The 25042-nt window shown below is 38.1% G+C and overlaps 1 long non-coding RNA gene across 2 annotated transcripts; it reads left to right on the top strand.

Moving 5' to 3' along the window:
• Window positions 1–31: 31 nt before the first annotated feature.
• Window positions 32–22738, top strand: LOC132366527 (uncharacterized). 2 transcript variants are annotated; one of them, XR_009503451.1, is made up of 3 exons: window positions 32–89; window positions 1768–1933; window positions 22127–22738. It is a non-coding gene; the product is annotated as an uncharacterized LOC132366527 (long non-coding RNA). The 2 variants fall into 2 exon arrangements; XR_009503450.1 differs by having other exon boundaries at window positions 1768–1949.
• Window positions 22739–25042: the final 2304 nt, after the last annotated feature.

Genomic DNA, 25042 nt, shown 5'->3' with positions numbered 1-25042 from the left:
GTGCTGCGCATGCGCGCGCCTCTGGCTCGCTGGGGTGAGCTGCATAGAGGTCCTTGTGAGTTGCGCGAGACCGGAAGCCTTTACTTAACGTGAGTCTCAAGTTCTTGGGCCGTCACCTCGACTGTGTTCGTTTTTCATCTCTCAGAGGTTGAATGGCGGTAGATTCTTTGGGTTTATGAGATTTAGCATGTAGGACTACAGTGCTCATACATAAGCATTACTTTAGTTGCTGCTTATTATAGCAATATGAATTCATGTCTCTCTACCCCAAGCTATTGAATGTCTACTTTGCAAGCACAATGACAACTAAGCGCTTTTTATCAATAAGCTCATCAAAGTTAAATTTAACATGCTGCAGAAAGGCAAATCTTGGAGCGGCTCAGTAAGCATAAACTCTAGAAGGAAATTCTGACGAGATACGAACTTGTGCTGAGATTCTAGGAAAGGGGTAGAGGAAGCAGAATCTGCTTTGAACTGAGTATCATAGATCTTTGTTCATGAGGTGGATGGAAGGAAGCAGGGCTGGGGAAGTTATTGTTAAGAAAGCAGCAGTCACTCAAAGGAAGGGTCGTGTGGCCTCACCAGGTCCCGTTAGAAACACTGTTTAGAGTTCTGTTAGGAACTCAGTCTGACTACCAGCATGGGGTGAAAGGCAGACTCAAGTTTCCTTGGACACTACAAAGTTAAGATAAATGTGTAATGCTATGATCCCAAATTCCTCATCTGAAGTTCTGCACCTGGGTTGTAAATCCATCCTGCTTCTCTGGATCAAATGAACCCCCCGGGCTCACATTTTTTAGGCAAGAGTAGAATGTTCCATTCTCAGATAAAACTTCAAACAGCAAAATTTCTCACAAACTGGTACTAGGGGACAGAGTTTTTTAGCACTATAGCTTTGAGTTAGTTTACAGAGACAGTTTTAAATACCACCCCAGTACTATAATATATCATCTAACAAAAATCTAGTGTGCATCTACTGTAGTCAAAAAGACCTGCAAATAATAAAAAGAGCCTTGCAGGGAATATTGTTGGAGCATAGAGGGATATTTGTGAAATGTATTCTTTCTCAGTGGTTTTACTTCTTCATGTGTTTCTGACACTAGAAAAATAAGTTCTGTCCCTGCTGTAAGTGCTGACGATGGTTAATTCTGCTTTGATTGCACTGTTTCATGTCCTGTCTTCCTTTTCTCCCAAGTTGGTATTTCTCACCTCTTGCAGCCCATATGCCATGCTTTGTATAAGATTAAAGCAAGAAATTACTGCCATCAAAAGCAAAATATTTAATACTAAACAGAAAAAAATTGTTTTTGACAAGGACAGGGACAAGTATGCTGAGTCACTCATTTTTCCATTCAATAAATATTTACTGATTATGTGTCAGACACCAGCATGAGGAAAACAGACACACAGTCTTTGCTGTCAGTGAACTAAGAGTCTTGCGGGGATACAGACATTACCCAGCAAATTCTAATAAGGGAAAGTAGTCTCAGTCATGAGACTCTAATTGAGATATTCCTTTATGTTTGGGGATGACCTGAGCATAGAAAGAACCTGTGTCTTGTCCTCCAGATAAAGCCCCAAGGATTGATAATATTAACAGAAAGATCCTCTGAACCAAGGTTTTAGATGAAGAGTTTGGTAGGAAAATTTTAACAGGCTATCACCCAGGGAAGGTGACAGATTTACAGTGGCATAAGAGCAGTACAGTAGAGGTAGCTAGGTAGGTGACAGGAAAATATGCCTGATGACAGCCCTGGCCTACTACAGGTCACAAAGAGAAGCATCAAACAGCAGTCATACCCTATTATCCTGATAGCTGGCACGGAGCTGAAGGTAGCTGATACAGAGCCTGAAATAGTGCTTCAGTCAACATGTATCATGCAGATGGAGGCCGATGGATGCGACGGTCCAGCCACCGCAGGGGATCTTCCAGGTACCAACGGAGAGGGGTAAGGGACTGAATAGCACCATGAGTATGGGGTCAGAAGGACCAAGACAACTGATGGTTGCTAGGTACTTTATTTAGAATTTACTGAATCTTATATAGACAGAAGAGGAACTCATTATTAGACAATAATCCCATGGAATTGCTTATCGTCTCAGTTCAGTCACTACCACAGACGTCAACAAGTTTACAACAACTATCCTTGAACATTATCTTCCCTTAACCAGGCTCACACACAGCCCCCAGCCATAGGGAACAACCAGGACTCTCAGTTCCCTGAGGTCTCCTGGCTTGAGATAGCTTTACTAATCTCTTTTACATTCCTCAGGCCTGGGGAAAAGAGTGCTTTCCAAGGTAAGGGCTTTGCTTTTTGTGAGAGACATACTGTCTCCTCCAGGAGTTACCTCTGGCTAAGACTGCATGCTTCCCACAGATGGACAAAAGATGTTTCAGCAGACACCAATGGGGATATATACTGAAGACCAGAATGCAGAGGAAGAGATACCTATCCATTAAGTGGATGTCAGAGAGGAGAAAATGGCCCCAAAACAGATGCCTTCACTGATGTAGATGCCAATAGCCTCCCCACCTTAGATGCCATCCTAAGTCAAAGGTGGGGAAGAGGGATAGAAACGACAGAATTTACATTTGAAATGACTAAGGAAACACTAAAACAATTAAATGAACCTGAAAGATAACTGTTTTAAGTTTCCTGCTCTCGTGAGAATGGGGCTTGAGGGAGAGATTTAAGTAAAAGTTACATTAAAGCTGTATATTATATAGAGATATTACAGAAAAATAAGAAATGGCACATTGGAATTTATGACCTATGTAATTTCTATATGCTACAAAAGCTTTTAGCAGGGTATACCATGATCAGATTTGTATGTAAAACAAAAATTACCCTGTATGCCTGTAAAGAATAGACTGAAGTTGGGTCAGGAGTAGATCAGGGAAAGCTGGATTTTGCCAGAATGAATACAGAGGGGAATACTGTAAGCCCAGGAAATAGTTTGCACAAAGGTATGCAGGCAGGAAAGTAAAAGGCATATATATGGAATTCTGAATGACTACCAAGTGGCTAAGATAGGATGTATTTCAAAAACTAGAGAAAATGAATCTGGAAGGCTATGCATAAAAGTTGGACTTTGTGTTGTAAGCAGTGGGGAACCACTTAAGCTTTATAAGTGCAGTAAAAGACTAGCAGATTGTGTTTTAGGAATAAGGAAGTAGAATGGGTGGGGATTGTATGATAGCAGCAAAAATCCAGACACAAAAAGACTCTAGGCTCATTTTGTATTTTCCCTGCCCCAGCTATAGTACTAGGCATTTCACTAATCGCTGAGAGTTTTTGGTTTTGCTTTGTTTTATTTTGTTTTTTATCAAGAATGTTAGGTTTCACCAAACACTTCCTGCATCTATTGAAATGATGGTGTGGTTTTCCATTTTAATCTGTTGGTGAATTATGGTGATTGATTTTTGAATATTAAATATACCTTGCATTGCTGAGATAAAGCTGACTTGGGCATGGTTTTTCTTGTCATGGTCATGGACTTTCAGTCAGAAGCAACTAAACATTTGCCTGGATAGTTTTTGACAAATGACTCTTTCCCCAAGAGTGGCTTTAGTACTAGGCAAGAGTTCTGAATTAAACAAAATAAAACAAGCCTTTCAGTGGCTTCTTCCAAAGTTCTTCTGTCTTAAAGAGAGAGGTAAAATAATAATGGCTGTTTTGGGGAATGAGGGTTTGAAAGTGCTCCAGCCCAGTTTTTCTCCCTATAGTACTTGGAATGTAAACTTTTTTTTGTTTTTCCCAAGGCTACCATAGTTCTGGGAGCAGGGGATGGGATACGGGTAAGTTAAAACAGACAAAACTGACTGTTCTTATTGATAGTCCTCCAACTTTCATGAAAAAGCCTCCCAGGTTGCTGAAAGACTTTCAGTAGTCTTCACAGTTTTCAGAAATGTAGATTTTTATAGTTTGTCAGTTTTCTTTTTGTTTTTATGGGGGGATAAATTTTTGGATATCCTTACCCTGCCACTTTTGCTGGAGTCCTCAATTGATTACTTTTTTTTTTTAATAAATTTATTTATTTATTTATTTATTTTTGGCTGCGTTGTGTCTTCATTGCTCCGTGCTGTGCGCGGGCTTTCTCTAGTTGCAGGGAGCAGGGGCCACTCTTCGTTGTGATGCATGGGCTTCTCATTGCAGTGGCTTCTCTTGTTGCAGAGCACAGGCTCTAAGCACGCGAGCTTCAGTAGTTGTGGCAGGTGGGCTCAGTAGTTGTGCCTTGTGGGCTCTAGAGCACAGGCTCAATAGTTGTGGCGCACAGGCTTTGTTGATCCGTGGCATGTGGGACCTTCCTGGACCAGGGCTCGAACCTGTGTCCCCTGCATTGGCAGGCAGATTCCCAACCACTGCGCCACCAGGGAAGCCCTTGATTACTTTTTGAGTGAGCATTGACAGTTTGTCTTTCAAGGATTTTTAAAATTTATGTTGCCAAAATTATCGGCATAACACTGTAACATTCCGTTGTTATCTGTGCAATCCTTAGTGATTTCACCGCTCTCATTTCTGATATTGGTAAATTGTATCTTCATTTTTTTTCTCCCTAATCACAGTGGTAAGATGTTTATTAATTTAATTGATCTCTTCAAAGAACCAAATTTTGGATTGATTGAGTTTTGCATTGCTTTCTGTTTTCCATTTCATTGATCTCTACTCTGATCTTTACTATTTCCCAAGGTCTGCTTACTTTGGGTTGAATTTTCACTTCTTTTTCTAGTTTCTTAAGTGGAAACTAAGATTATTGTTTTGCAACCTTTGTTATTTTCTCATATATACTTGTAGTGCTGTATATTTCCCCTCTTAGAACTGCTTTAGTGGCATCCCACAAATTTTTATATCTTGTCTTTTCATTTTCATTCAGCAGAAAATTCTTTCTAATTTAGTTTTTGATTTCTTTTTGACCCACAGGTTATTTAGAAGTGTATTCTTAGTTTCCAAATATTTGGGTATTTTCCAGATAGCTTTCTGTTTTTTATTTTACTTCATTTTTCTTCAAAGAACATCCTTTGTATGACTTAATTCTTTTAAAATATATTAAGAATTTTGTGGCCCAGAATATGGTATATTTTCAAGTTCATTAGAAAAAAGATGTGAATTCTATTTTGTGGTGGATTACCCTGTTAGGTAAATTAGGTGAAGTTGGTTGATAGTGTTCAAATTTCCTATATCTTTACTGATTTTATGTTACTAATTTTATGAATTAATGAGAGAGTAGTGTTGAAATTACAGACATTTGCGTATTTTTTGTTGCCATTTTATCAGTGTTTGGTTCATGTCTTCTGATGCTCTGTTATTAGGTATGTAAACATTTAGGTTTATTATGTACTCTTGATGAATTAAATACTTTATCATTATGAAAGGATCTTCTTTATCTGGAGTAATATTCTTTGTTCTGTAATCTTCTTTGTCTGATATTAGTATCATCATTCCAACATTTTTTTGATTAGTGTTTGAATGGAATATATTTTCCATTCTTTTAACTTATTCACATCTTTATGTTTAAAGTTTAAGAAAAAACAGATTTATTGAGGTATGATTGGTATACAAAAACTGCACATATTTAAAGTGTACGAGTTGATGAATTTGGGCATATGCATAAACCTGTGAAATCATCATCATAATCTAGGAAATAAACATACCCATCACCTCCAAAAATGTTCATATGTCTCCCTCTTGCCTTTAGTTAACATGAGATCTACCCTCTTAACAAAAATTTTAAGAGTGCAGTACAGTATTGTTAATGTAATAGGCACTATGTTACACAGCAGATCTCTAGAACTTGTTCATCTTACATAACCGAAACTTTATATACATTGAACAACAAATTCTATTTTCCCTTGCCCCTAGCTTCTGGCAACCAACAATCTATTCTCTGCTTCTATGAGTTTGGCTATTTTAGATACCTCATATACATAGAATCATGCATTATTTGTCCTTCTATGACTGGCTTAATCACAGTGTAATGTACTTCTAGTTCATCCATGTTGTCTCATATGGCAGAATTTCCTTCATTTTAAGGATCAATGATATTTCATTGTATGTGTATATCACATTTTATTTTTTATCCATTCATCTGTTGATGAACATTCGGATTGTTTCCATAGTTTGAATATTGTGAATAGTGCTGCAGTGAACATGGGAGTGAAGGTATCTCTTGGAGATCCTCATTTCAATTCTTTTGGATATATACCCAGAAGTGAAATTGCTGGATCATATGGTAGTTCTGTTTAATTTTTTGAGGACTCTGTTTTCCATAGCAGCTACCAGCAATGTCCAAGGGTTCCAATTTCTCTATATCCTCACCAATATTTGTTGTCTTCTTTGTGGGGGTCGAGGGGATGATAGCCATCCTAATTGGTGTGGCAGGATAGCCACTGTGGTTTTGATATGCATGTCCCTCATGATTAGTGATATTGAGCACTTTTTCATTTTGGTCATTTTTATGTCTTCTTTGGAGAAATATCTATTCAACTACTTTGCCAATTATTTGAGTCATTTGTCATTTTGCTATTGAGTTGTAGGAGTTCCTTATATATTTTGGATATTAACCCCTTACCAGATATGTGGTCTGCAAATATTTTCCCCCATTCTGTAGGTTGTCTTTTCATTCTGTTGATTGTCTCCTTTGCTGTGCAGAAGGTTTTTGGTTTGATGTAGTGTTGCTTGTTTATTTTTGCTTTGCTACCTGTGCTTTTGGTGTTATCTTCAAGAAATCATGGCCAAACCAATGTCAAGAGTCTTTTCCCCCATGTTTTCTTCTAGGAGTTTTACAATTCAGGTCTTATGTTTAAGTCTTCAATCTTTTTTGAATTGATTTTTGTATCCATTTCATGATTTTGCATGTGGATATCCAGCTTCCTAAGCACCATTTGTTGAAAAGACAGTTCTTTCTCCATTGTGTACTCTTGGCTCCTTTGTCAAAGATCAGTTGACCACTTATACTTGGGTTTATTTTTGGGTTCTCTATTCTGTTCCATTGGCCTATATGTCTATCTTTATGCCATTTCCATACTGTTTTAAGTATATAGTTTCACATTATGTTTTGCAATTGGGAGGTGTGATGCCTCCAGCTGTGTTGTTCTTCCTCAAGATTGCTTTTGTTCTTTGGGGTCTTTCTGGCTTAATATCACTTATAGGTTTTTTTTTCTATTTTTGTAAAAAATACCATTGGGATTTTGATGGGGATAACATTGAATTTATAGATTGCTTTGGGTAGTATGGACATTTTAACAATATTAAGTCTTCCAATCCATTAACGTGGGATGTCTTTCCATTTATTTATGTATTCTTTAATTTCTTTCATCTGTTTTTTGTAGTTTTCAGTGTTTTCTAGTTTTCAGTCTTTCATCTGCTTGATTAAGTTTATTCCTAATTACTTTATTCTTTTTGGTACTATTGTGAATGGGATTGTTTTCTTAATTTCCCAGTATGGATAGTTCTTTGTTAGTGTAGAGAAACAAAACTGATTTTTACCTGTTGATTATATACCCTGCAACTTTACTGAATTCATTTATTAGTCCTAACAGTTTGTTTGTGGAGTCTTTAGAGTTTTCTGCATATAGGATTAGGTCATCTACAAACAGATAATTTACTTCTTTCTTTACATTCTGGGTGCCCTTTATTTCTTTTTCTTGCCTAATTGCTCTCACTAGGACTTCTAATATTACATTTAAAAGTGGCAAGAGTAAGCATCCTTGCCTTGTTTCTGATCTTAGAAGAAAAGCTTTCAGCTTTTCACCATTTACTGTGATGTTAGCTTTGGGCTTACTATATATGCTCTTTGTCATATTGAGGTAAATAACTTCTATACCTTGTTTGTTGATAATTTTTATCACAAAGGTGTGTTGAATTTTGTTAAATGCTTTTTCTGTATCTATGATGGTAATCATGTGATTTTTGTCCTGTATTCTGTTAATGTGGTATATTATGTTAATTGATTGGAATATGTTGCACCATTCTTTTTTTTTTTAGCATCTTTATTGGAGTATTATTGCTTTACAATGGTGTGTTAGTTTCTGCTTTATAACAAAGTGAATCAGCTATACATATACATATATCCCCATATCTCCTCCCTCTTGCATCTCCTTCCCACCCTCCCTATCCCACCCCTCTAGGTGGTCACAAAGCACTGAGCTGTGTTGCACCATTCTTGAATCTCAGGGGTAAATCCCACTTTGTCATAATGTACGATTTCTTAATATGCTGTTGGATTCAGCTTCCTAGTATTCTGTTGAGGATTTTTGCATTTAGTTCATCAGGGGTATTGGCCTGTAGTTTTCTATTTTTCTCTTTTGATTATTTGTCTCTAGTATTTATTATTTCCCTTCTTCTAATAACTTTGGGTTTGGTTTATTTTTCTTTTTCTAGCTCTTTGAGGTGTAAAGTTAGGTTGAGCCCTTTTCTTATTTTCTAATGTGGGCATTTATCACTATAAACTTCCTTCTTAGAACTGCTTTTGTTCCATCCTTGTTTGATTTATTTGTTATTCAAGAGAGTGTTGTTTAATTTCAACATATTTGTGAATTTTCCTTCTTCTGTGATTTCTAGTTTCATTCCATTGTGGTCAGAAAAGATATTTGATGTGATTTCAGTCTTCTTAAATTTGTTAAGACATGTTTTGTGACCTAATAAAATACAGGGTATTTTCCATCTCAAACACTGTAGTTTTCATCTCTAAAAATTTGATGGGAGTTTTTTTTTATTGTCCATGTTTCCACTTAACATCTTCAATCTTTTCTTTAGCTTCTTGAACATATAGAATATAGTTAAGATAACTTTTTAAGGTCCTTGTCTACTAAGTTTATTATTTGTGTTATTTCTAGATCTCTTTCAATTGATTGATTGGTATGTTTTATTCTAATTGTGGGAACAGGAACTATGTCTGTCTCTATGAGTGCCTCTGACACTGTTTCCTCTAATCTTTTCAGGTGGTTCTCTCAGCCTCAGATAGTTTCCTTAGCTGTGTTTGCTGATCAGTACTCAACTGAATACTCCAGGGGAACACTCTTCAGATCTTTAGAGTTCTCTCTGTGTGCATCTTGCTTCTCTGTGGTACTCTGCCTTGCAAACTCTAGCTACCCTGGCTTCCCTGGATTCTCATCTCTCAACACAGAGACACCATGGGTCTCTGCCTGCATTTCCTTTCCCTATGCTACAGTGTGGAGACTTTCTCTAGACATTAACCTGGGACAATTGTAGGACTCACTTTTTTTGTTTCTCATCACTCAGGGATACCTGTCCTTCATTGCCTGATGTTTTGTGTCTTGAGAGATGTTGTTTCATTCATATTTTGTCCAGCCTTTTAGTTGTTTAAGTCAGAAGGGTGAATCAGATCCCTCTGACTCCATCTCAGCTGGATTTAAAGAATGGTTGGATCCTCGAAACACAATTTAATGAATTCTTATTACCCAAATTCTGTCTAATTCTGAAAAGTAAGTTGCTGTGGCTAGTGAAAAAGCAATAAATTTTCTTCTGCCGGTTGTTACAACCTATTTGCTTCCTATAAAAGTGACTATTAAACTTTCAGAGACTTCATTGAAAAATCATTATCAAGAATTACATATTGCCATGTCAAGCATAAAACCTGATAGAAAAAAAATGTTATGTTCATGGAATCAAGTTCAAATTTCTCAGAAAATAAAAATAAAAAGATTTAATTTAGAAGTTTTATACCAATTAAAATTTGATATCTTTCTTAATACTTTATAGTTCATTTTTTTGTCTGACTTATGTAATATGAAGAAATTAATAACATTTTCCACTAGCCTGACATAGATGCCCTCAAAACTCCTTTAGTTTACTTCAGTGTGCTGTACATATTTGATCTTTCTCTGTGTGTCCCATTACATGAAAATGTTTGTAACCCCTCACATGAAAAGTGAGTCTAAATCTTGAAAGACGCTTTGCTATAAGTAGCAACTGTAGAGGTGGGGATGGGTATGAGTGAGCTCATGACTGTTGGTAGGGGGCACCCAGAAAGTTTGTGTGTGTGCATAAATGTGTGTTTTAGTTTTCCTTGTTGAGAGGTATAATAAAAGCAAAAGGAAGGTCAGATTTGATTTAGAAAGGAGATCATTTTATAGTCATCATTGCATTACTAGACATCTTGTAGCATACTAGTTGCAAAAATGGCTTCAATCCTCTATCTCTCCTTAGATCCACACTCTATCTATTGTGACTGTGCTTGGCGGTGGCTTATTTTACATGATTGTTATAGCAGTTGCTAACTGATACACATCTGTTGTAATGCATTGGAGAAAGAATTCAGTAATATGCGGATCCTTCCACACTCAAACATGTTGGCGAAGCTCTCACAGATGTTGGATATATCTGCTGAGGTGGGCTTCTTGACTCCCAAGCAAAGATGTTGCCTTACCTTTTGAATCATGCAGGAGTGAATGTTTGTCAGATCAGGTACCTTGGCTCATGACTCTGGTCTCCATGGGCAAGGCAGGCAGTGAAAGCTGCCCTAAAATTTCATAAGCTTTCATTCATAATTTTAGCCAGATATTTGAATATACGATAAAATGAGGCAAAGCATTCCCAGGGCAAAGTGGAAAAAGCTCATATCATCCATTTTTAAAAAGAAATATGATACATAGTCTGAGAAGGCAAATGGGGGATTTAGATTTTTTTTTTTTTTTAATAAATTTATTTATTTCATTTTTGGCTATGTTGAGTCTTCGTTTCTGTGCGAGGGCCTTCTCCAGTTGCGGCGAGCGGGGGCCACTCTTCATCGCGGTGCGCGGGCCTCTCACTGTCGCGGCCTCTCTTGTTGCGGAGCACAGGCTCCAGACGCGCAGGCTCAGTAATTGTGGCTCATGGGCTTAGTTGCTCCGCGGCATGTGGGATCTTCCCAAACCAGGGCTCGAACCCGTGTCCCCTGCATTGGCAGGCAGATTCTTAACCACTGCGCCACCAGGGAAGCCCGGGATTTAGATTTTTAATGTAAGTGGGGTTTTTTTTTTTTTTTTAATTTTTTATTTATTTATTTATTTTTGGGGGGCTGTGTTGGGTCTTCATTTCTGTGCGAGGGCTTTCTCCAGTTGCGGCAAGCGGGGGCCACTCTTCATCGTGGTGCGTGGGCCTCTCACTGTCGCGGCCTCTCTTGCTGTGGAGCACAGGCTCCAGATGCGCAGGCTCAGTAGCTGTGGCTCACGGGCTTAGCTGCTCCGTGGCATGTGGGATCTTCCCAGACCAGGGCTTGAACCCGTGTCCCCTGCATTGGCAGGCAGATTCTCAACCACTGCGCCACCAGGGAAGTCCGTAAGTGGGGTTTTGAGTCAGTCATTTTGTTGTAAAGAGAGACTGGGAAACTTGACTTGAAGCTACCTTTGCAGAGCAGGCTCTTTGTTTTAAATTAGATTTTAGGTTTATTTAGGGTTGTTTGGGGTTTGATATACTTGGAGGAGGGGTTAACGTCACCATGCATAAGACTAACCTTAACTAGAGGTCCCCCAACCTCCAAACACTGAGGTAGAATAAGAGAATACTCTTATAGTAAGAATAAAAGGGGTTGGGCAATTGAGTAAATGAGAAATACACAGTGGTCCTCACACTTAGGAATGAGGGGACAACCTCCTGATAATTGTTAAGGGTGAAACAATAGTCTATGTGTAAAAGGTAGAATGCTAGAATGGATGATTACTGATTTAAATGTTTCACTGAAATCAAATTCTCTTAAGATCTGCCTACTATGGTTTATATCTTATCATATCTGCTTTTATTATAGAAAGTTTCATTCTGGGCCATATTGTCATCTATCTGTAAGCCATCACAATTAAGTTTCTGCTCCTTTAAATTAAAACAAGAACTTTTGTTTTCAAAACCCACAAAAACTAAGTAAAATTTAAGAAATTTATGTCAGCTCTGAGATTTTCAGAAGATTTCTTTAGATAAGATTCATAAAAATGCAGAGGGTAAGAATATATAATTAGATTTAGGGAATTTCAATTTTAATAACATAGAGTAAAGCACTGTCTCTTGTCTATAATTTAATAAGGAAAATTTTCCTGGGATCATAAACTATGAAATTATAGCCTCAGAGGCTTCTCAGTGACAACTAACACTAAGATTAAATAAGAGCTTTAGAGTTAAACATCACAGCATCATTTTATTGAAGATTATATCTTTGTAAATAGTAGCTATAAAACTAAATCAATGGATTATGAAATTTTTACCACTAGAAGTCAAGGAGAAAAGTTTATGGGCAAGCTGAATCAATAATTTAAGATTGTAGACTAAAGAAATTAGTGGCAATATTTTTTAGCTGATAAAACTATTTGTACCGTATAATGAAATGCTAAATCTTCATACAGAAGTTTTCAAATGGAATGTAAACTTCTGTAATAATTAAAGTAAGTCCTAAATAATCTCCATGAGGATAGGGACCTTGTAGGTCTTGTCCACAACTGTGGACTCAGCACCCAACCTAGCACCTGGCCCATAGTGAGTGTGTGATGTTCACCGTGTTGTACTGAATATTTCAATTTAAAGTTGGAGCTGCTATGCTACACTTAGACACAAGAGGGCATGATGGAACCTGGTATAGGACAGGCTGTGCTGATTTTCTTATAAACTGTGGTTTTTGTTTTTTCCAGTTGTTCTTTATGAATAGCAGGTCACTCTGGCTGACCTTCTATAGTATAGCAGTAACATATAGTAAGGACTATTAAAAAGCTGAAATTTACTGAAATTTATATTTACTCCTATATAAAACTTAATAACTACTTTCATTTATAATCTTCATCTTCTTATTTGATCTCTGGGAAGCATTTAGTACCATTGGCCTCTCTTCAATCTTAAAATATTGCTCTCTCCTCTTTTCTTTTTACATTCATGGACTTTCCTTTTCAGTCTGTCAAATGGGCCTCTCTTTCCAAGATTCCCTCTTTGACCCTCTCTGTAATCACACTGTGTCTGGACACTTTTGCTCTGTGACTTCAGTTATATTGTCCCAAACTTATATAACTCTAGCTTAGCTCTCAGTCTTGAGCTCTAGACCACTATGAAACTGAGCTCTGGGCTTTCCAACTAGAAATTCAAATGTGTTCAAAGATATCGCATCACTCCCTACCCCAAACCTGTTTCTCTCGCATTGCTTCGTCCATGAATGACAGTACCATCCAGACAATGGTCTAAGCCAGGTGTCTAAGCAATCATTTAGAGTTCTCCTTCTTTCTCAGCTTCCACATCTAATTAGATCCTCTGGGAGACACTATTGGTTGTCTCTCCAACAGCCAATTCCAACCTTCTCTTCACTATTGTTAGAACCTACCTCCCACTATAGAGGCTGAAAGAGCCAGATTTTGTTCTCTCAACTTTCCTTGCATTGAAGGCATGGGCATTTGGCCCAATCTGATTAATGGGATTCTAGGAAAAATTTTCCTCTCTGATTAAAAAACAGAGATGCCTGTACAATGGAGGTCTCCCCTTCTTTCCTGTTATGGGCATTGCTGTTTGAGGATCCAGTGCTCAAGGCTGCTGCTTGAGACCATGAAAAAGAGAAAAACTACGTGGAGAAGTCAACCTGGAGTTTGACGGGCATGTGTCAACTGTGCCTGACTACGTTCTTCTTATGTAAGAAAGTGACTCCCAATTACTTTCATACTTACACTTGAAATTTTCTGACTTAATGTTGTAAAGATACAGCTTGAAGGCCAATTGATTTTAGCTCCTAAATATCTCTTGAGTCTGCCTCCTTCTTTCAGTCCCTTGGTTAACCCCTCTGTTGGGCCTTTTTTGTTCTTGCGGGGATTGCTGCAACAACAGCCTGACTGATGTAACTTCTTCCACTCTTGTTTCTTCTTCTCCAGGACCACTTTCCCTCTGATATCAGAGAGATTTTAATTTCAAACTCCAAGTCAAATCACACCTCTTCCCTTGTTACGAAATTTTCAGTGGTTCCTCTTCAATAGTAGTTAAGTGATCAGACAGTTCCTAAGCTTCAGCTACTACTTCAGCTGCTAGATCGACTTCCCACATTTCCATAAATGTGGTTGGTAAGGAAACAGTGAGCTTAAGTGGATTGAGATGTTTATCACTCATGAGACATCAGGCAGCACGAGCTTCCCCTTTGCTCTTCCCTCATGTCATGGGGGCGATGCAGAGTGGATCCTGGTGGACCTTGCAAACATACTGGATGTAGGTCACAGCTGAGCTTAGGAAACCAGTTTTTTTTTTTTAAGATTTATTTATTTATTTATTTAATTTATTTTTGGCCTCATCAGGTCTTAGTTGCAGCACGTGGGCTCTTCGTTGTGGTGCGTGGGCTTCTCTCTCTAGTTGTGGTGCGTGGGCTCCAGGGTGCATGGGCTCTGTAGTTGTGGCGTGCGGGTTCCAGAGTGCGTAGGCTCTGTAGTTTGCAGCACACAGGCTCTCTAGTTGAGGTGTGCGAGCTCAGTAGCTGTGGTGCGCCAGCTTAGTTGCCCCGCAGCATGTGGGATCTTGATTCCCTGACCAGGAATCGAACCCACGTCCCCTGCATTGTAAGGCAGATTCTTTACCACTAGACCACCAGGGAAGTCCCAGGAAACCAGTTTTATAAGGGAGTTGCAAGCTGCAAGCCAATCTGTCTATTCTTTGCTTCCAAAGGAGACATTACCTTAAGTATCTTCATCAGGAAACAAATCTGTCCTTAAACCTGGAGAGAGACACTCTTTTAGTCTCCGAGGATGTTTATTGTATAAACATCCTTGAAAAGATAACCTGAGACATGCAGAAATGCAATGGAGAATTGCTCCCAACAAATAGGAGCTAGGTTTGAGGATCAAACAGATCTGGAATTAAGTTCATATGTTAATTTATATTAAATTAGATGGCTTCCAGATTTATTTCTCCAGCCCCAGAGTCTTTTCCCTAAACTCTAGTCCTATATATCCAACTTCCTACTTGACAATTTCTAGTTGATTTGAACGTCTGATAAGAATATCAGTCATGGGCTTCCCTGGTGGCGCAGTGGTTGAGAATCTGCCTGCCAATGCAGGGGACACGGGTTCGAGCCCTGGTCTGGGGAGATCCCACATGCCGCGGAGCAACTGGGCCCGTGAGCCACAACTACTGAGCCTGCGCGTCTGGAGCCTGTGCTCCGCAACAGGAGAGGCCGCGATAGTGAGAGGCCCGCGCACCGCGATGAAGAGTGGCCCCCGCTTGCCGCAATTGGAGAAAGCCCTCGCACAGAAACGAAGACCCAACACAGCCATAAATTAATTAATTAAAAAAAAAAAAAAAAAAAAAAAAGAATATCAGTCATACAATATCCAAGTCTAAGCTCCTGGTATTTACCACAAAACGTCTTCCTCCCAAATATTAATGACTATTTACCTTTCTGGTTGCTCCAGCTTCAAATCTTGCTGTCATTTTTGTCTCCTCTCTTTCCCTTACACCCCCATATTCAATCCATCTGCAAATCCTGTTGGCTCTACTTTCAAATATATTGAGAATCTGACAACTTGCCACTCTTCTACTGTTATCACACTTGTACAAAACACTACCTCCTGCTGTCTGAATTATTGAAAACATCTTCTAACCAGTCTCCCTGCTTCCTCTCTTCAGATTGTTCTCAGCATAGTAGCCAAAGCGATCCTGTTAAAACATATCCTTCTGCGATCAAAACCCCATTTTCCTATCTGGAACAAACACCAAAGACCTGACTGTGAACTACAAGGTCCTGTGTGATCTGCCCCCTCCACCATTACATCCAGATCTCATCTTCTGCTCTTCCCTTCTCTCCCTCAGCTTCAGCCTCATCAGCCCCCATCTCAGGACCTTTCTACTTGCTATTTGTTCTTCCTTACATGCCTTCCCCTTAGATATCTGCTCGTCCAACTCCATCACTATTTTTAAGCAATTACTCAAACGTTGCCTTCTCTCGTGTATTCTCTGCCTGCTTGACAAATACATCTCTATGCCTAACAAGCATGTCAAACTTACCATGTTCAACAATAGGGCCTTCCTGAACATCTTACTTAAAATTTCAGTCTCTACCACCTTCTGTTTCACTTCCGTGTTTCATTTATTTCTATCTGCTAAACTGTGTGTGTGTGTGTGTGTGTGTGTGTGTGTATATATAAAATATACTGAATTTTTATTTTCTTTGTTTTCTGTTTCCCTCCCTGGAGTATAATTTTCTTGATGGTAGGTATTTTTATCTGCTGTCTTCACTACTGTAATCTCAGCATCTGGATCACGCCTCTCACACAGTAGGTGCTCAATAATTATTTGTTAACTGAATGAGCTTTGGCTTTATCCCTTATTTTCCACAGGCTTTGGAAAAGTTAATTAACCTAAGCCTTATCTTTCTCATCAGTAAAAAGGGAAAAACAATAGCACTACCTTGTCGGATTATTGTGAGGGTTAAATGGTATAATGTGTATAAAAAATTTAACATGCATAGTGCCTGGCACACAGTAGGCAGTCTGATTCCCTAGGGCTGGAGGTACCTCGCCATCCCCCTTCCAGTTTGTATTAGCCATGAATCCTCATAGCATTCTGTGTCTTACATTGTACATTAATTGTTGAAGTTATTGTCTAATTGTTGTTTGTCTGCCTAGCTTGGTGTTTGACTTATAGTAGGAACTGAGGGGAAGAAAGTAATTTGGTAGGTTACAATATCCTTTAAATACATTATCTAATGTGATCCTTAGAACTAACCTGTGTGGGGAATAGACTGGTAAAATCATAAGAAAAAACTGAGGTTTAGCGGGATTCACAGCATTGCCAAATCTTATCTGGTGATGATTTTGTTGTTGTTGTTTAGATAAAATGAGTCTCACATTTTCTAATTGGTACTGAAATGAAAGCATTTTTGAAACAGAAGCAATCCATATACCCATGAACATTATGTGAGTTCTTCAATTCCCAATTGTGTTGGACCTTCCCAGGCTTAATTTAAACACATTTTTACCATTTTGATGAAATTGTGTTAGAAGTGAGATATCACCTTTATTCTCCTCATTCTCTGTGCTTCACTTATATACCTATTATTGGTAGATCAAACAAAAAATGCCTAATTTTGTTAAGCAGTTTGTTCTTAAAGAAGAGATCAACTCACAACACAAACAACGTTTGTCTTCTCAAAAATAAAATATAGCTCATTATTATGTGCTATTTGAGGATTTAAAAATATATCTTGCTTCTAAATTATGTCTGACTGACATTAATTAAAATAGCTGTATAATCAGTATTTAAATATTCATTAAGTCTTTGCTAATATCTTTTCTAGTAATTGTTTTGACAAAGTAATTTATAGAAAACATCACTATCTTATCAATTGAAAATTATCATCTTACAAATAAAGATAGTTTGGGAGTACTGATAGGTGATTGAAATAGGAAAGATATTTGACAAGGAGGGAGCAGTTTCTTGGCATCTGGGGAAAGCTGGAACGATTTTTCTCTGTGTATTAGTTTCCTGTTGCTGCTGTAAAAATTACCACGAACTTAATAGCTTCAAGGAGCACACATTTATTATCTTATCGTTCTGGGAGTCAGAAGTTTCCAGTGGGCCTCACTGGGCTAAAATTAACGTGTCAGCAGGACTGCCTTATTTCCTGGCTGTTCCAAGGGAGAATCCACTTTCTTGCCTTTTCCAGCTTCTAGACGTTTCCTGGATTCCTTGGCTCGTGGCCCCCTTTAATCTCCAAAGCCAGCAAAGTCTTTCTCATGATGCCATCTTTCTGGCTCTCACTCTTCTGCTTCGCTCTTCCACATTTAAGGGACTGTCATGATTAATTACATTGAGCCCAGCTGGATAATCCAGGATAATTTCCTTACTTTAACTTCAGCTGATTAACAACCTTAATTCCATCTGCAACTTTAACTCTCTCTTGCCATGTAATGTAATGTTCACAGGTCCTGGAGACTAGGATATGGACATCTTTAGCGGCACATTATTTTGTCTACCATAGTGGGTAACTCAAAGATAGAGGCCTAAAATGGTATAAGATTGTACCATATAATTATGGTTGTTTGTTTAGGTAAGGAGTTAAGGGGTGAATACACACTACAATTTAATACTTGCTCACATCTCAGTTTGCTATTTATTTTAAGAAGTTATCATTTTAGAAAGTTCTGATCATGCTTTGTGATCCAGATTGAACCCATAACTGGCAATTACCTTCTTTAACAGTACTTATTTTTCTGCTGGCTTGCCACTTTTATTTGTTTTTGCAAATGATTTTGCAGTTATCAATAATATATGCCAATTGGACATGACTGTCTCATACTTGATATCCCTTTCTTGTTACCTTCTGGCAGGTAGTGAACAATGTTATTCGTTATACTAATTTTAGCTCATACAGATTTCTACCCACCACCAGGGGAAAAGGGTTGCATTAGAAATAGCAAGAGATGCAAAAACAAATAAACAGTAGTTTTCAAACACTTAAAGCATTTACAGAACTTTTTCTTCAAATTATATATTCTGTGGAAGTCTGTAGACCATTATTTGAAGCACATAAAAACCGAACTGTGTTGTTGGCAGAGAGAAAGCTCTAACCTCACTCCTCACTTTCTTGGCAAATCCATCTTGAAAAAGAGTAAATTCATGTGCCCTCAGGAAAGGTACTAGGAAGTTAAAGATGAAACAAATAAAAACTTTTATTTTGTATTTATTTTTTATTAAAAATGTTTTCCCCAGCTTTATGGAGATGTAATTGACATATAGCATTGTGTAGGCTTAGAGTGTACAATGTAATGATTAGATACGTGTATATATTGCAAATGATGCCACAATAAGGTTTGTTAACACATCTGTCCCCACACAGAGGTAAAATTTGGGTGTGTGTGGGGAGAACTTTTAAAATCTACTCTCAGTAATTTTCAAATATACAGTAGAGGATGGTTAACTATAGTCACCATGCTGTACATTGCATCCCCAGAACTTGTTCATGTTATAACTGGAAGTTTGTACCCTTTGACCACCTTCACCTTTTCCCCCCATCTCCCACCCCCTGTCCCTGGCAACAAATAAAAATTTTAGTAGAAAGCAGAGTGTCCAGGGTAGACAAAGAGTGAGGTACAATGTGGTCTGAAAGTCCAGGAAACAGAAAAATCATAATAAGCTGCTGGAATCTGTGGTGCTGAAGTCATGACTTAAAGTTCAAATAAGATTTTGGACGAGCCAAGACAAAAAGGAAGCAGCACAGCAGAGAGTAAAGAGGTGAGTGAGGGCAAAGAAACCAAAGAAGACAGGCCGTGTTTGTGGATAGCACATAGTTCATCTGGACACCAGCATGGGCTGAATTTAAGAGAAGACTGAGAATCTGAGTCAAGACATGGCATGGGGCAGGCTGGGGAAAAGCCTTAAATAGCAGAGTGAAAAAACTGAGTTTATTTGCTCATGGGAAACTTGCACTAAACACTGGAGTCAGGAATTAGAAGCAGGTTGGATTAAAAAAGTGAAGCTCATTTATAAAAAGCCATTGATAGTATGACAGTCTCCTTTGAACTAAGCAAAAAAATGCATGTTGGTGAGCCATGACGACTACTTTGACTTTCTGTCATGCCGTGTAGTGTGTCCTAGCTTGTGACAATGAATGTGCTCAGTCATATCTACTGATCCCAAAGATTTTCTTTCTTACAACCCACTCTGCTATTTTTTGTAATAGCACACTTGAAATTTTCCTGTCCCTAGAAGGGCATTTAACTTGGTTTAAACATAGAGTTCAGTGAATATAAAGCCTATTTTTTGATATGTTGCATCCTTGACAATGGTTTCATTGTGGTGAATTCCCACAGGAAGATCGATTTGGCAGATGTGAGGAGGACTTTATATGACTTTAGACCTCAAAGGAAATCACAGCTTATTTTCATACATTCTGTCAGTGTTTGTTATAAAAGTTCAGTAGATTCCACTGTCGTATCGTACAATGTATAGTTTTTCAGTAACAACTTTTTCTTTTAATTGAGTCTTAAGCTGAGTATTTCTACCACATTCTTTCAGTTGCTATTGCTATGTTATTTGTGTAGATTTCTGGTTCACGCCACTGGGAAAAACATGCTTGGAAACTTTTATTCACTTTCTGGGGAAAACCCACCAGTGAGGGGCCCTTTTGGCCCCATCTCTGTAAATGGCACCATCATCCCCTCAGTTTCTTAGGCAAGAAACCAGGGAGTCATCACCGATGTTTTCTTTTGCTGTCTCCCATTAATTAGATTTTTTTAGATGGTGAAAATTATCTGCCCTCTAGGCTCCCCACCATTTACAATGTGACTTTAGCTCCTCCCATCAAGAGATAGATCTACTTCTCTCTTTGAATTTGAGTAGGCCTTGTAAATCTTTGGAGAAACGCTTTGTAACTTAATTGATTAATAGATGTGCTATTTCCAAGCCTAGGTGTCAAGCAACCTTGCACATTACTGCTATTCTCACCTATACCGCCTATACCTCTGTTCTGCCACCATGAGAACAGACCTGGGCTAGCCTGCTGAAGGACAAAAGACCATGCACCATGAATTAATTGATTCATCCCAGCTGAGGCCCCAGACATGTAGGAGAACCCAGCCAAGATCAGCAAAGCTATCTTACAGCTGATCTGCCATGTGCTATGTGCTGTGAGCTCTCTTACAGCTCAGTTCACTGAGACACATGAGCAAGGTCCTTCCAAACTTTCCTGGCCCTAGCTAATCCATCAGTTTATGATTTAAGTAAATGCTTGTTATTTTAAGCCACTAAATTTTGTGTGGTTAATTATGCAACGAAAGCTAACTGATATATCCTCCTTCACTTAATTGTTCTCTGAGTATTATAGCTTTTACTGCCTTAATATAATTTCTCTGCATTTCATTTTCTCCTCCTTTACTGCCTTCTGTCTCAATTTTAATCCCACCTCATTTCTACTACTAAAATAGTCATGTTATTCTTCTACTTAAACCCCTTTAATAGTCATCATTTTCAATGGAATAAAGCACACACTGCTGAAGGGAGTCACCCTGATGGCTATGAGCCCAATTTATTATGTCAGACTCCCTGGCTCCCTCACTTTCTGGCTGTGTGACCTTGGGCAAGTTACTAAAGCACTCTGTGCTTCAGTTTCCTCATGCTTAAAATGGAATAAAAATGACTTTGCAAGTAGAGTCTAGAATAGAACCTGGCACATCATAATTATGCAAATTATATGTACTACAATTTTTACTCCTTAGTATGAAATATAAGACCTTCTGTGAACTGGCTCTTTTATTCTCTCTCTAAAGTTGTATGTCACTATGACTTCTTCACGACCCAAGTCAAAGCCCTTGGTTCTTCCAATATGTACCATGTTGTTTAAAGCCGCCATATTTTTATTCATGTTGTTTCAATGTTTTGAGTGCCTGATTCCTGCCTCTCTTTTCTCTGGCCTCTAGTCCCCTTCTCTGACTATATGAACTTCTTCTCTTTCAGTGCTTGCCTCAAGCAGTGCCATCTTAATGAAGTCTTTTCTAGACTCCACTGGTATAATTAGTTATGCCCTGATTCATGCCCCCATAGTATCCTGCCCATACTCTTTGCATGGTATGTATTGGCTTATACAGTCCAGACTGTCGGTTCCTTTTAGGAAAAAACAGTGTGCTATTTGTTCTTGTTTCTCCATCATCTAGAACAATGCCTGAAACATAGTCTGAACTTCAGGAATGATGATTACAAACTTAGGACACTATAAAGACACAGAGGAAGTAATTGAGAAGAAACGAATCAGGCTCTAATTTTCTGTTTCCAAAATGCTAAAGCCACAGGTGCTCTTGGAGTGATTGCAGATAACTATAGGCAAGGAAGCCATTGGGGTGGGTCTGAATGTAGGCAGGAGTGTGTGGGTAGGGCACTTGTGGGTAATGCTGTATATCCTTGTGGATCTTGAAAAACTTGGAAGATGATAATATAACTAAAACACTAGGGAAAAGCTGAAGTCCAGGAGCATGGCGTTACTAAAGACATGTAGAAACTGCTTACTTTGGTTAGAGTAGACAGGTTCCTACCATTTTAGCTACTATGAATGAACGCAAGGACAGTTTAAAAGTTGGGATCTTTGACAGTAAGATAATCTTCAAGTTATGTATGCTGTGTTCTAACTTCATGCTTTTTATATATTTTTTATTAATATTTTCTTATAAACTTAATGTTCTTAATGTTCTTAAAAGGAATGATGGGGCTTCCCTGGTGGAGCAGTGGTTGAGAATCTGCCTGCCAATGCAGGGGACACGGGTTCGAGCCCTGGTCTGGGAAGATCCCACATGCCGCGGAGCAACTGGGCCCGTGAGCCACAACTACTGAGCCTGCGCGTCTGGAGCCTGTGCTCCGCAACAAGAGAGGCCGCGATAGTGAGAGGCCCACGCACCGCGATGAAGAGTGGACCCCGCTTGCCACAACTAGAGAAAGCCCTCGCACAGAAACGAAGACCCAACACAGCCATAAATAAATAAATAAATAAATTTTTTAAAAAAAGGAATGATGGAATGCTTATGATCATATATGCTAATGGACATAGTATCAGGAATGTTGGGATGGGAAATATTTCATGAAGTTGATTTTCATGCATTTAGTGAGCCAAGTTTGTGATTTCCAATGATTAAAAATGCACTCAGTAGAATCACTGTTTGCAAACCAAACTTCATGTAATACTTCAATGGAGAAAGTTGGAACTCTATATCAGTTATACAGTAACTCCCCGTAGCTTCTCCCCCAACAACTGGAAACCATCATTCTACTTTGTCTCTATTATAAGAACTTCATATAAGTGGAGTCATATAGTATTTGTCTTTTTGTGATTGGCTTATTTGACTTGGCTTAATGTCCTCAGGGTTCATCCCTGTTGTAGCATATATCAGAATTTCCTTCCTTTATAAGGCTGAATCATAAATCACTGTATGTATATAACACATTTTGCTTATCCATTCATCCATCAATAGACACTTGGGTTACTTCTAAGATTCAGCTCTTGTAAATAATGTTGCTATGAACGTGGATTCATAAACATCTCTTTGAGACTCTGCTTTTAATTCTTTTGGTTAGATATCTAGAAGTGGAATTGCTGGATCCTATGGTAATTCTATTTCTAACTTTTTGTGAAACTGCCATACTGTTTTCCACAACAGCTGTACCATTTTACATTCCCACCAACAGTGCAAAAGGATTCCAATTTCTCTACATCCTCACCAACACTGTTGGTTATTTATTTATTTGTTTGTTTATTTATTTATTTATTTGTCATCCTAATGGATGTGAAGTGATGTCTCATTGTGATATATATGGGGTGAAATTTCACTGTAATTTTGATTTGCATTTACCTAATGTTTAGTGATGTGGAACATATTTACATGTGCTTATTAGTCATTTATATATCTTTGGAGAAATATCTACAGAAGTCCCTTGCCCAGTTTTGAATGTTTTTTTTTTATTATTGAGTTTTAGGAGTTCTCTGTCTATTCTGGATTTTAATCCCTTATCAGATATATGATTTTCAAGTATTTTCTCTCACTCTGTGGGTTGCCTTTTTACTCTGTTCATGGTGTCTTTTGATCCACAAAATTTTAAATTTTTCATCAAGTTCAGTTTGTCTCTTTTTTCTTTGGTTGCCTGTGCCTTTGGTGTCATATCCAAGAAATCATTGCCAAACCCAGTGCTATGAATCTTTTGCCCTATGTTTTCTTCTAAGAGTTTTATAATTTGAGGTCTTATGTATAGGTACATTTTGAATTATTTTTTGTGTATGGTGTTAGATAAAGGTCTAACTTCATTCTTTTGCATGTGGATATCTAGTTACCTCAGCACCATTTGTTGAAGAGACAGACTGTCCTTTCCCCATTGAATGGTCTTGGCTCTCCAGTTGAAAATCATTTGATTGTATAGGCAAGGGTTTATTTCTGGGATTTCTATCTTTTCCATTGGTTTACATGTCTGTCTTTATGCCGGTACCACACTCTTTTGATTATGGTAGCTTTTTCATAAGTTTTGAAATCAGGAAGTGTGAGTCCTCCAGCTTTATGTTTTACACATTTTTGTGACACCCTGATCCATGGGTGCACTTAATGGATCCTTCAAACACTTGTGGATTTAATGATGGAACTGCAACTATCATCCAATGTGGGACATGCTGGGAAACTTGCTCTTATCTTGCCAAACCTAGAATAATTTCCACAGAACTATTTTCAACAAGAAAATATCAAACATATTTTTCATACTATAAATTATTCCAAATACTGCTTACTGGTGAAGAATGAATTGATTTATTCTCACAGCGTTTTGCCCTCTTTTATATTCATTAAAATTCAGGTGATTGGTATAACAGAAAGAAAATCTTTTTCAGTTTAGTCATGGATTCTGAGCATAAAGTTTTTCCAATGCTAGAAAATTGATCTGGCACCATTTCTTATCCATAGCAAAATAGCATGATCTCTTTATTACAGTTTTGACTTAGCATTATGGTATGGATTAAAAGTCTAAGGGACTATGATAGAGGATGTTAAGGTTGTATTTAGCAATGCCATGATATAAAGATATGAAGACAAAGTGATTAGAATCTAGGGAAGTAAATATCAGAAGTGATATGCATTATAAATCATCTTAGTAAAAGAAGCCTAGGGCTAGGCATTCTAGTTTTATTGAACCATAATTTCTGTTTGTTTTTAAATTTATGAGCATAATATTTATCTTTTCATTTTTTTTTCTGATTAAAACCTAAGAGTTTCAGAACTTTAAGGCATCTGAAAATTCATTGTATTAGTTAAAGTAAGACTTGTGTGCTGTAATAAATAGAACTAACAGTAGTTTAGTGGCTCAAAGAAAATAACTTTCCTTTTTCCCTCATGCTGTAGTCTGAGATGAGCATTCTAGGTTAGCCTACAGCTGTGCTCTGGGCAATCTTTCGGAGTACCAGCTTCCTTCTACTTTGTTTTTAATGATTCCCTCGGGCATTGTCTTTACCAGCTTGAGTGAAGCTGGTTTCAGGCACTTCCTTATTCTAGTTTGTGGAAGAGAACTTGAATACAGGAGCTCAGTGCAAGATTTTATAGGCCAGGTTGGGAAGGGGTAAATGTCACTTCTGCTGACGTTCCATT

Source organism: Balaenoptera ricei, chromosome 5, assembly GCF_028023285.1.
Source record: "Balaenoptera ricei isolate mBalRic1 chromosome 5, mBalRic1.hap2, whole genome shotgun sequence".
Taxonomy (NCBI): Eukaryota; Metazoa; Chordata; class Mammalia; order Artiodactyla; family Balaenopteridae; genus Balaenoptera; species Balaenoptera ricei.
The sequence above is the reverse complement of the archived record's forward strand: the minus strand, read 5'-3'. Positions and strand labels throughout refer to the sequence as shown.